This window comes from Petromyzon marinus (assembly GCF_048934315.1).
Source record: "Petromyzon marinus isolate PM22_M1 ecotype Great Lakes invasive population chromosome 70 unlocalized genomic scaffold, UKy_Petmar_22M1.pri1.0 chr70_unloc.1, whole genome shotgun sequence".
In the NCBI taxonomy this organism is placed as follows: Eukaryota; Metazoa; Chordata; class Hyperoartia; order Petromyzontiformes; family Petromyzontidae; genus Petromyzon; species Petromyzon marinus.
In genome coordinates, this window is record NW_027422603.1 from 849,515 (window position 1) to 862,064 (window position 12,550).

Consider the following 12,550-nt stretch of genomic DNA (forward strand, 5'->3'; position numbering starts at 1 on the left):
GAGGCCGATCTTGACAGAGCTGATACCAGTCATGGGCAAGTCCACTCAGCTCCACATCATCATGTACGGCATCAGTCAATCTCTTCTCTCACCCGTGCCGCGCCCGTTTAGCCCCATCTATCCGGCCAAACAGAAGCTGTTTTGGCATGCGGCACACACAGGCACACACAAAGACAAAGATCCCCCGTATAGCCTTTATCAGACTGTAGGGGCAAGTGCTGTTAGCGAGCTCCTATGAAGGCCGGCACGGCACACGAGGAGGGTGGGTGGCCAGCACCACGCCCGGCCGCCTTTGTCTCCCCAGTGGCGATATTTACACACCGCACCAGGTACTCATTTGAGGCTGAATCGACCTAGAGGAGGCCCAGGACCGGTTCAGATATTTGTCACTTGGTGTTGGCTGCAAGCGGGAATCGAACCCAGGTGGCTGGGTTCATAGTGCAGTGCGTTAACCGTTGTACAACCGCTCCCCATTATATATACAAAGACAAAGATACACGCACACACACACACACATGCACACACACACATGCACACACTCACACACACATGCACACACTCACACGCACACACACACACGCACATGCACACACTCACATGCACACACTCACACATACATGCACATGCACACACACACATGCACACACTCACACACACATGCACACGCACACACACACATGCACACACTCACACATACATGCACACACTCACACACACATGCACACACTCACACACACATGCACACACTCACACACACATGCACATGCACACACACAAACACACACGAACACACACGACCACACACACACACACGAACACACACACACGAACACACACACACACGAACACACACGACCACACACACACACACGAACACACACACACGAACACACACACACACGAACACACACGAACACACACACACACACACGAACACACACACACACGAACACACACACACACGCACACACGAACACACACACACGAACACACACACACACACGAATACACACACACGGGCGTGACTGCGAGCAGAAGGAAGCCTGCACTGTCGCCATAGCAACCAGCGGGGTTTCCCTGGCAACGGGATGCAGGGAGGAGACACACAAAGACAAAGGTCCCCCGTGTACCCCACACAGGCACTTGGGGCAAGTGCTGCCGGTGGGCACTTACACAACAGCGGCTAGAACAATAGCCACCGGTGGCTGTGACATCACCGCGGCGCATGTGCCAGGCTAGGTGCACCTTCAGGACCACGTGAAGCGTGGAAGAGAGACGCAGGTGTTACGGATTGAAAGCTGCGCAAGGCTACGTGTAAGAGCTCGCGGGACAGGTTCCGTGGCTGAGATGAGGGGCGGATTCACCAGCAATGCTTCCTCCGCTGTTGTTGCAGAGCGAATGCGTCCAATTGCCCAGTAGCTTCGAAGTGCACGTAGCCTGGCACTTCTCGGTAGCGTCCTTCACGAGCCTCCTTGACACCGCTGGTGCCAGCCATTGGCCAGTGCACCTGCATCTCGTCCGTTGCAGCATTAGTTTAGCCACCGCTATTTCGGCCGAACAGACTTCTGCTGTCAAACCAGAGCCGGTCACAAGCTGACTCCCCCAAAGTACAGAAACGTATCGACTCCCTCCACCACTGCCCCACCACTCAAAGGGAGTGGAGTGTTTTACTGGCAGGAACGATGTTGTGAACTGAGTGTACCAGCCTGCGATAGATTCATGTGTCCGTCCGTCCGTCCGCCCCCTTTCAATACTTTAACGAAGTGAGAAATTCCAATGTCCCTACCAGCCCACCCTGCAGGGACCTGTTATGACATTAACTATACGCAGGCAGCCGTGTCTCTCTCCCCGTGGTCGGATGCCTTGTCCTCCGGTTTTCCCCGCCACATTTAGAAACGTGCATTTGAAGTATATGGCCGCTATGCATTTGCACGTGATAAGCCGCTCCGTCGAGCTAATCATTTATGATGACCAGGCCGCTTCCGACAAAAGAGCCATGAAGCTCAGTGAGGCCTTATCTCGTGCAATATGAATCGTAGTAGGAGAAGCCAAGAGTTTTTTTTTTAAGCTGTGCTCGGTTTTTCTCGAGCGCCAGATCGCTTCGGATGGAGCAGGGCTTGGGTCTGAGATAGAATTTGTGATTATTTTTCTGTTTTTTTTTCTCTCTCTCTCTCTCTCTCAAATATCTTGATTACGGGGGAGAGGACAGAGATACGGCCGCAAATGCTGGGCTTGCCTGTAGCACAACCTCCATGGCGGAGGGCACGCCAGGCTCGCCATCCCATTCGGGAGGCATGGAAGCGTCGAGAATGAAACGGCACCACGGCGAGATGCAATCAATGCGCTCCCCACCCCTCCCCCTTCCCCCCCACACACTTTGGCTCAAATGGGGGCACACCAGGGGCATCCCACATACAATCTCGCAGAATCAAATCCATCCCGTGGACCAGGCTGCTTGCAATGATGCCGCAACAGGCGGCCCTGCACGCCAACGCCACCCTCCCCCAACAGTCCACTTGATGAGTCACATCTGTTAGCCGCTTTAGCTGCACTCCGCATCGCCCCGCACACTGCAACAGTGGCACCTCAGCCATCCACTCACATGGGGGTAGCTACTTGCTGCAACATTTGAGGGCTTGCAGGAACCAGCAGGGTCACCTTGCCCCATGATGTCACCTGGGCTGACGGATTTCCCCCCCCCCCCCCCCCTGTCAAGACGTCAGAAATGCTCAGCAAAACCTGAAGGCCGGCTCCTGGGGGCGGACCGCCGGTTATTTCCCTGAAGGGTGGTGATGCGTGTGGCTCTGCAAGACACTTTTTTTGCGACAGAGTTCAAGAGTGATTTGTGATCGCACGCAACCGAGGCGAATTCCATCTTCTCTGCAAGCCGCTCATCCTTGCAGTGCTGCAAGGTTTTTCTCCGAACCTCCGAGCGAAGGCCACGGTAAATATTATTGTCGGACGTGGGATGCTGTAACCCGTGGCAGTGGGGTTGTTGCTTTCTCTCAGCCAGCTGGAACATCTCCTGTTGTCAGCCACGGAGGTCTGCACCATGTACCCAATGCTGACATTGCAGCCACATGAACCACAATCCTGAACCTCCCCCGATACCAAAACCCCGGCTAGAAGCGATGATTAAATTCTCGCTCGCAACTTTCATCAGCTAGCCGAGACCAGGCCATTGTGAGCTTGAATGCGATCCTTAGGTGGACACCCACCACCGCAGTGGAAGAATGGCAGGCGCATCTTACAGATGACAAGCCGATGGTCAGTGGGCAGATCAGCTCCACGGTAGGTCCTGGTGTCAAGGACATTGGCCCGCAAACGCTGTTCTGTCACTATGTAGTCCAGCAGATGTTTTTGCTTGGACCCGGCGTGCATCCATGATGTGTGGTGGATGCGCCGATGCCGGAACAGCGTGGTTGGTGATTACAAGCCCATGGGCTGCACAGAAGTCTAGCAGCCTCCGACCCTTGTTATTGAGCTGATCTGGCCCATGCCTTCCAATCGTTCCAGCCCAGCTGCCGGCATCATGACCAACTCGGGCATTAAGGTCCCCCAATAGGATGCCTCTATCCCAAGAGGCCACTTTAGCGAGGATCTGGGGAAAGGATGTTAAAGAAGGCATGGATATCATTGGCTGTATCTGCCCCCCTCACACACAGCCACAACAACAGCCGCCTTTCACCACTAAGTGCTAGTGATGTCACTGCGGCGCTTGTGCCAGGCTAGGTGCACGCAAAAATAAATCCCCCGTATAGCCTGAACAGACTGCTGGGGCGAGCGCTGTTAGCGAGTAGCAGCGCCTTGATGGCCACGAGCGAGTGGGTAGCCAATACCACGCCCAACCGCCTTTGTCTCCCCAATGGCGATTTTTCCACACCACACCAGCAACACATTTGAGGCTGAGTCGACCTAGGGGAGCCCCAGGACTGATGAAAGTGAGCGGGAATCGAACTCGGGTCATCAAGTTCATAGCGGCAGAGCACTAACCGCTCCGCACACTCACAAAGACACACACAGACACTCACTCACAAAGACACACACACACTCACTCACAAAGACACACACACTCACACTCACAAAGACACACACACTCACTCACAAAGACACACACACTCACAAAGACTCACACAGACACTCACAAAGACGCACACACACTCACTCACAAAGAAACACACACTCACTCACAAAGAAACACACACTCACTCACAAAGACACACACACACACTCACAAAGACACACACACTCACTCACAAAGACACACACTCACTCACAAAGACACACACACTCACTCACAAAGACACACACACACACTCACTCACAAAGACACACACACACACTCACTCACAAAGACACACACACACACACCCACAAAGACACACACTCACAAAGATACACACACTCACTCACAAAAACACACACACTCACTCACAAAGACATACACACACACTCACAAAGACACACAGACACTCACTCACAAAGACACACACACACTCACAAAGACACACACACACACTCACAAAGACACACACACTCACTCACAAAGACACACACACTCACAAAGACACACACACTCACAAAGACGCACACACTCACAAAGACACACACACTCACTCACAAAGACACACAGACACTCACTCACAAAGACACACACTCACTCACAAAGACACACAGACACTCACTCACAAAGACACACACACACTCACTCACAAAGACACACACACACTCACAAAGACACACAGACATTCACAAAGACACACACACACTCACTCACAAAGACACACACACTCACTCACAAAGACACACACACTCACAAAGACTCACACAAACACTCACAAAGACACACACACACTCACTCACAAAGACACACACACACTCACTCACAAAGACACACACACACTCACAAAGACACACACACTCACTCACAAAGACACACACTCACTCACAAAGACACACACACTCACTCACAAAGACACACACACACTCACTCACAAAGACACACACCCACAAAGACACACACACACAAAGACACACACACACTCACAAAGATACACACACTCACTCACAAAAACACACACACTCACTCACAAAGACACACAGACACTCACTCACAAAGACACACACACACACTCACAAAGACACACAGACACTCACTCACAAAGACACATACACACACTCACTCACAAAGACACATACACACACTCACTCACAAAGACACGCACACACACACACTCACAAAGACACACACACTCACTCACAAAGACACACACACTCACTCACAAAGACACACACACTCACAAAGACACACACACTCACAAAGACACACACACTCACAAAGACACACACACTCACTCACAAAGACACACACACACTCACAAAGACACACACACACTCACAAAGACACACACACTCACTCAGAAAGACACACACACTCACTCACAAAGACACACACACACTCACAAAGACACACAGACACTCACTCACAAAGACATACAGACACTCACTCACAAAGACACATACACACACTCACTCACAAAGACACACACACACACTCACAAAGACACACACACTCACAAAGACACACACACTCACTCACAAAGACACACACACTCACTCACAAAGACACACACACACTCACAAAGACACACACACACTCACAAAGACACACACACACTCACAAAGACACACACACTCACTCACAAAGACACACACACTCACTCACAAAGACACACACACTCACTCACAAAGACACACACACTCACTCACAAAGACACACACACACACTCACAAAGACACACACACACACTCACAAAGACACACACACACTCACAAAGACACACACACACTCACTCACAAAGACACACACACTCACAAAGACACACACACTCACTCACAAAGACACACACACACTCACTCACAAAGACACACACCCACAAAGACACACACACACAAAGACACACACACACTCACAAAGATACACACACTCACTCACAAAAACACACACACTCACTCACAAAGACACACAGACACTCACTCACAAAGACACACACACACACTCACAAAGACACACAGACACTCACTCACAAAGACACACACACACTCACTCACAAAGACACACACACTCACACTCACAAAGACACACACACTCACTCACAAAGACACACACACTCACAAAGACTCACACAGACACTCACAAAGACGCACACACACTCACTCACAAAGAAACACACACTCACTCACAAAGAAACACACACTCACTCACAAAGACACACACACACACTCACAAAGACACACACACTCACTCACAAAGACACACACTCACTCACAAAGACACACACACTCACTCACAAAGACACACACACACACTCACTCACAAAGACACACACACACACTCACTCACAAAGACACACACACACCCACAAAGACACACACTCACAAAGATACACACACTCACTCACAAAAACACACACACTCACTCACAAAGACATACACACACACTCACAAAGACACACAGACACTCACTCACAAAGACACACACACACTCACAAAGACACACACACACACTCACAAAGACACACACACTCACTCACAAAGACACACACACTCACAAAGACACACACACTCACAAAGACGCACACACTCACAAAGACACACACACTCACTCACAAAGACACACAGACACTCACTCACAAAGACACACACTCACTCACAAAGACACACAGACACTCACTCACAAAGACACACACACACTCACTCACAAAGACACACACACACTCACAAAGACACACAGACATTCACAAAGACACACACACACTCACTCACAAAGACACACACACTCACTCACAAAGACACACACACTCACAAAGACTCACACAAACACTCACAAAGACACACACACACTCACTCACAAAGACACACACACACTCACTCACAAAGACACACACACACTCACAAAGACACACACACTCACTCACAAAGACACACACTCACTCACAAAGACACACACACTCACTCACAAAGACACACACACACTCACTCACAAAGACACACACCCACAAAGACACACACACACAAAGACACACACACACTCACAAAGATACACACACTCACTCACAAAAACACACACACTCACTCACAAAGACACACAGACACTCACTCACAAAGACACACACACACACTCACAAAGACACACAGACACTCACTCACAAAGACACATACACACACTCACTCACAAAGACACATACACACACTCACTCACAAAGACACGCACACACACACACTCACAAAGACACACACACTCACTCACAAAGACACACACACTCACTCACAAAGACACACACACTCACAAAGACACACACACTCACAAAGACACACACACTCACAAAGACACACACACTCACTCACAAAGACACACACACACTCACAAAGACACACACACACACTCACAAAGACACACACACTCACTCAGAAAGACACACACACTCACTCACAAAGACACACACACACTCACAAAGACACACAGACACTCACTCACAAAGACATACAGACACTCACTCACAAAGACACATACACACACTCACTCACAAAGACACACACACACACTCACAAAGACACACACACTCACAAAGACACACACACTCACTCACAAAGACACACACACTCACTCACAAAGACACACACACACTCACAAAGACACACACACACTCACAAAGACACACACACTCACTCACAAAGACACACACACTCACTCACAAAGACACACACACTCACTCACAAAGACACACACACTCACTCACAAAGACACACACACACACTCACAAAGACACACACACACACTCACAAAGACACACACACACTCACAAAGACACACACACACTCACTCACAAAGACACACACACTCACAAAGACACACACACTCACTCACAAAGACACACACACTCACAACTACAACCGCCATTCGCCACTAAGTGGCGGTTACGTCACCACGACGCTTGTGCCAGGCTATGTGCAACCTGAGGCCACGTGAAGTGTCGAACGCCCGCTGGCAGGGGGTCACGGGGCAGACCCAGGTGCCACGGGTCGACTGACTGAGATGACTGGCTGATGCACCACCTGTGCCCCCTACTGTGCCAACCTGCTGTGCTTTAGCCACCCGGCGCTCCGCTCGTTGTTGTGAGCGTCGCTCCTCCGCCCTCCGTTGTTGTTGGAGGGCGACTGCCTCCAACTGCCCAGTAGCGTCCTTCACGAGCCTCCTCCTCCACAGAGGCCGATCTTGACACCGCTGGTACCAGTCATCGGCAAGTCCACTCAGCTCCACGTCCTCCTGTACCACATCACTCCATCTCTTCTCTAGCCCGTGCCGCGCCCGCTTAGCCCCCTCAATCCGGCCAAACAAAAGCTGTTTCGGCATGCGGTGGCTGGGCATGCGGGCTACATGACCCAGCCATCGCTGCCTTCCCCGCCGGAGGAGCTCACCGATGGGACCTTGCCCAGATCTTTCAAGGATTTGTGAGCTCCTCACACAATCCAGTCTGGTTAAACCCAGGATGGATCGTAGGGAGGCCAGCCTAAATGTTTCTAACCGGCGAAGATGTTCCATTAGGGGGGTCCACGTTTCGCAAGCGTAGAGAAGGGAGGGAATGACCGTGGCCGAGAAGACCTGAAGCTTAGTGCGGAGCGACAGACCAGGTGGTAGCTTCCACACAGAGTTACGCAACCGATGAAAAGATATTGCCGCTCGACTGATTCGGAGTGAGACCTCTGCTGTTAAACTGGAGCCGGTCATAAGCACACTGCCCAGGTATGGGAAACTCTCTACTCTCTCCACAACTGCCCCATCACCGATTGGGAGTTGTGGGGGTGGAGTGTCCGATGGTACAAAATACCCAGGCAGGTGCTTAGTTTTGGTGGGGCTGATGGTAAGGCCCCATCTCACAAAGACACACACATGCAGAGCGAGTAGCAGCTATGAAGGCTTACCGGCACTGTGGCACACGAGGGGGTGGGTGGCCAGCACCACGCCCGACCGCCTTTGTCTCCCCAGTGGCGATGCTTACTGCAACACCACACCGAGTACTCATTCGAGGCTGAGTCGACCTGGGGGAGGCCCAGGACTGGTTCAGATAACTGTCGCTGATATTGGTGGCCGTGAGCGGGAATCGAACTCGGGTGGGCGTGTTCGTAGCGAAGCGCATCGCTAACCACTGCACCACCGCTCCACACTCACACACACACAGACAAAGATCCCCCGTGTAGCCTGTGACAGGCTGTTGGGGCAAGTGGCTGTTAGTAGCGAGCAGCAGCAGCAGCGCCTGTGGAGGCCGAGAAACAGTGGCACACGAGCCGGTGGGCGGCCAGCAACCACGCCCGGCCGCCTTTGTCTCTCTGGTTGCAATGTGTACACAACACGCGCATTGTTTACACACTGCCGTCACACACACACCCTCTCACACACTCCCTCTGACACGCGCAAAATACAAAGGTGCCCCGTGTAGACTGCACGGACTGTTGGGGTAAGTGCTGTTAGCGAGCACCTATCACAGAGACCAGGAGTTGGGGGTGATGAGATGGTGGTGAGTGAGCGGGTGGTGAGGGAGCGGGTGGGTAGTGAGTGGGTGGTGAGTGAGTGGGTGGTGAGTGAGTGGGTGGTGAGTGAGCGGGTGGTGAGGGAGCGGGTGGGTAGTGAGTGGGTGGTGAGTGAGTGGGTGGTGGTGAGCGGGTGGTGAGTGAGTGGGTGGTGAGTGAGTGGGTGGTGAGTGAGTGGGTGGTGGTGAGCGGGTGGTGAGTGAGTGGGTGGGTAGTGAGTGGGTGGTGAGTGAGTGGGTGGTGAGTGAGTGGGTGGTGAGTGAGCGGGTGGTGAGGGAGCGGGTGGGTAGTGAGTGGGTGGTGAGTGAGTGGGTGGTGGTGAGCGGGTGGTGAGTGAGTGGGTGGTGAGTGAGTGGGTGGTGAGTGAGTGGGTGGTGGTGAGCGGGTGGTGAGTGAGTGGGTGGTGAGTGAGTGGGTGGTGAGTGAGTGGGTGGTGAGTGAGTGGGTGGTGGTGAGCGGGTGGTGAGTGAGCGGGTGGTGAGGGAGCGGGTGGGTAGTGAGTGGGTGGTGAGTGAGTGGGTGGTGGTGAGTGGGTGGTGAGTGAGTGGGTGGTGAGTGAGTGGGTGGTGAGTGAGCGGGTGGTTAGTGAGCGGGTGGTGAGGGAGTGGGTGGTGAGGGAGCGTCACTCACCAGAGATCCAGCTCCGACCACGACCACATCGTAGTGCTGGGGAGCTGACATGATGGTGATGGTGAATGGCTGCTGCTGCTGGTCGTGGTGGTGGTGGAAGCGATCTGCTCCTCGTCCGCCTGTCACGAGCACCGCGGCTCTCGTCAGGGTCAGCTGCCGCCCCCTCCCTCTCCCCCCCTCCCCCCTCTCCCTCCCCCCCTCCCTCTCACACTCTCCCCCCTCCCCACTCTCCCCCCTCTCACACTCTCCCCCCTCCCCACTCTCCCCACTCTCACACTCTCCCCCCTCCCCACTCTCCCCACTCTCACACTCTCCCCCCTCCCACTCTCCCACCTCCCCACTCTCCCCCCTCCCCACTCGCCCCCCTCTCACACTCTCCCCACTCTCACACTCTCCCCCCTCCCCACTCTCCCCCCTCCCCACTCCTCCCCCCTCCCCACTCTCCCCCCTCCCCACTCTCCCCCCCTCTCACACTCTCCCCACTCTCACACTCTCCCCCCTCCCCACTCTCCCCCCTCCCCACTCTCCCCCCTCCCCACTCTCCCCCCCTCCCCACTCTCCCCACTCTCACACTCTCCCCCCTCCCCACTCTCCCACCTCCCCCACTCTCCCCCCTCCCCACTCTCCCCCCTCCCCACTCTCCCCACTCTCACACTCTCCCCCCTCCCCACTCTCCCACCTCCCCACTCTCCCCCCTCCCCACTCGCCCCCCTCTCACACTCTCCCCACTCTCACATCTCCCCCCCTCCCCACTCTCTCCCCCCTCCCACTCTCCCCCCTCCCCACTCTCCCCCCTCCCCACTCTCCCCACTCTCACACTCTCCCCCTCCCCACTCTCCCACCTCCCACTCCCCCCTCCCCTCTCCTCCCCACTCTCACACTCTCCCCCCTCCCCACTCTCCCACCTCCCCACTCTCCCCCCTCCCACTCTCCCCCCTCTCACACTCTCCCCACTCTCACACTCTCCCCCCTCCCCACTCTCCCCCCTCCCCACTCTCCCCACTCTCACACTCTCCCCCTCCCCACTCTCCCACCTCCCCACTCTCCCCCCTCCCCACTCGCCCCCCTCTCACACTCTCCCCACTCTCACACTCTCCCCCCTCCCCACTCTCCCCCCTCCCCACTCTCCCCCCTCCCACTCTCCCCCTCCCCACTCTCCCCCCTCTCACACTCTCCCCCACTCCACACTCTCCCCCCTCCCCCTCTCCCCCTCCCCACTCTCCCCACTCTCACACTCTCCCCCCTCCCCACTCTCCCACCCCCCACTCTCCCCCTCCCCCTCTCCCCCCTCTCACACTCTCCCCACTCTCTCACTCTCCCCCCTCCCCACTCTCCCCCCTCCCCACTCTCCCCCCTCCCCACTCTCCCCCCCCTCCCACTCTCCCCCCTCCCCACTCTCCCCCCTCTCACACTCTCCCCATCTCTCACACTCTCCCCCCTCCCCACTCTCCCCCCCTCACCACTCTCCCCCCTCCCCACTCTCCCCCCTCCCCACTCCTCCCCCTCCCCACCTCTCCCCCCTCCCCACTCTCCCCCTCCCCACTCTCCCCCCTCCCCACTCTCCCCCCTCTCACACTCTCCCCCCTCCCCACTCTCCCACCTCACCACTCTCCCCACCTCTCACACTCTCCCCCCTCCCCACTCTCCCCCCTCTCACACTCTCCCCCCCTCCCACTCGCCCCCTCTCACACTCTCCCCCCTCCCCCACTCTCCACCTCCCCACTCTCCCCCCTCCCCACTCTCCCCCCTCCCCACTCTCCCCCCCTCCCCACTCTCCCCCCTCTCACACTCTCCCCCCTCCCCACTCTCCCCCCCTCCCCACCTCTCCCCCCTCTCACACTCTCCCCCCTCCCCACCCTCCCCCCTCCCCCCCTCTCACACTCTCCCCACTCTCCCCCCTCCCCACTCTCCCCCCTCCCACTCTCCCCCCTCCCCACTCTCACACTCTCCCCCCTCCCCACTCTCCCCCCCTCCCCACTCTCACACTCTCCCAACTCTCCCCCTCCCCACTCTCCCCCCTCCCCACTCTCCCCACTCTCCCCACTCTCACTCTCCCCACTCTCACTCCCCCCCCTCCCCACTCTCCCCCCTCTCACACTCTCCCCCTCTCCACTCTCCCCCCCTCCCCACTCTCCCCCCTCTCACACTCTCCCCCCTCCCCACTCTCCCCCCTCCCCACTCTGCCCCCTCCCCACCCCTCCACTCTCCCCCCTCCCCACTCTCCCCCCTCCCCACTCCCCTCCCCACTCTCCCCCCTCCCCAATCTCACACTCTCCCCCTCCCACTCTCCCCCCTCCCCACTCTCCCCCCTCCCCACTCTCCTCCACTCTCC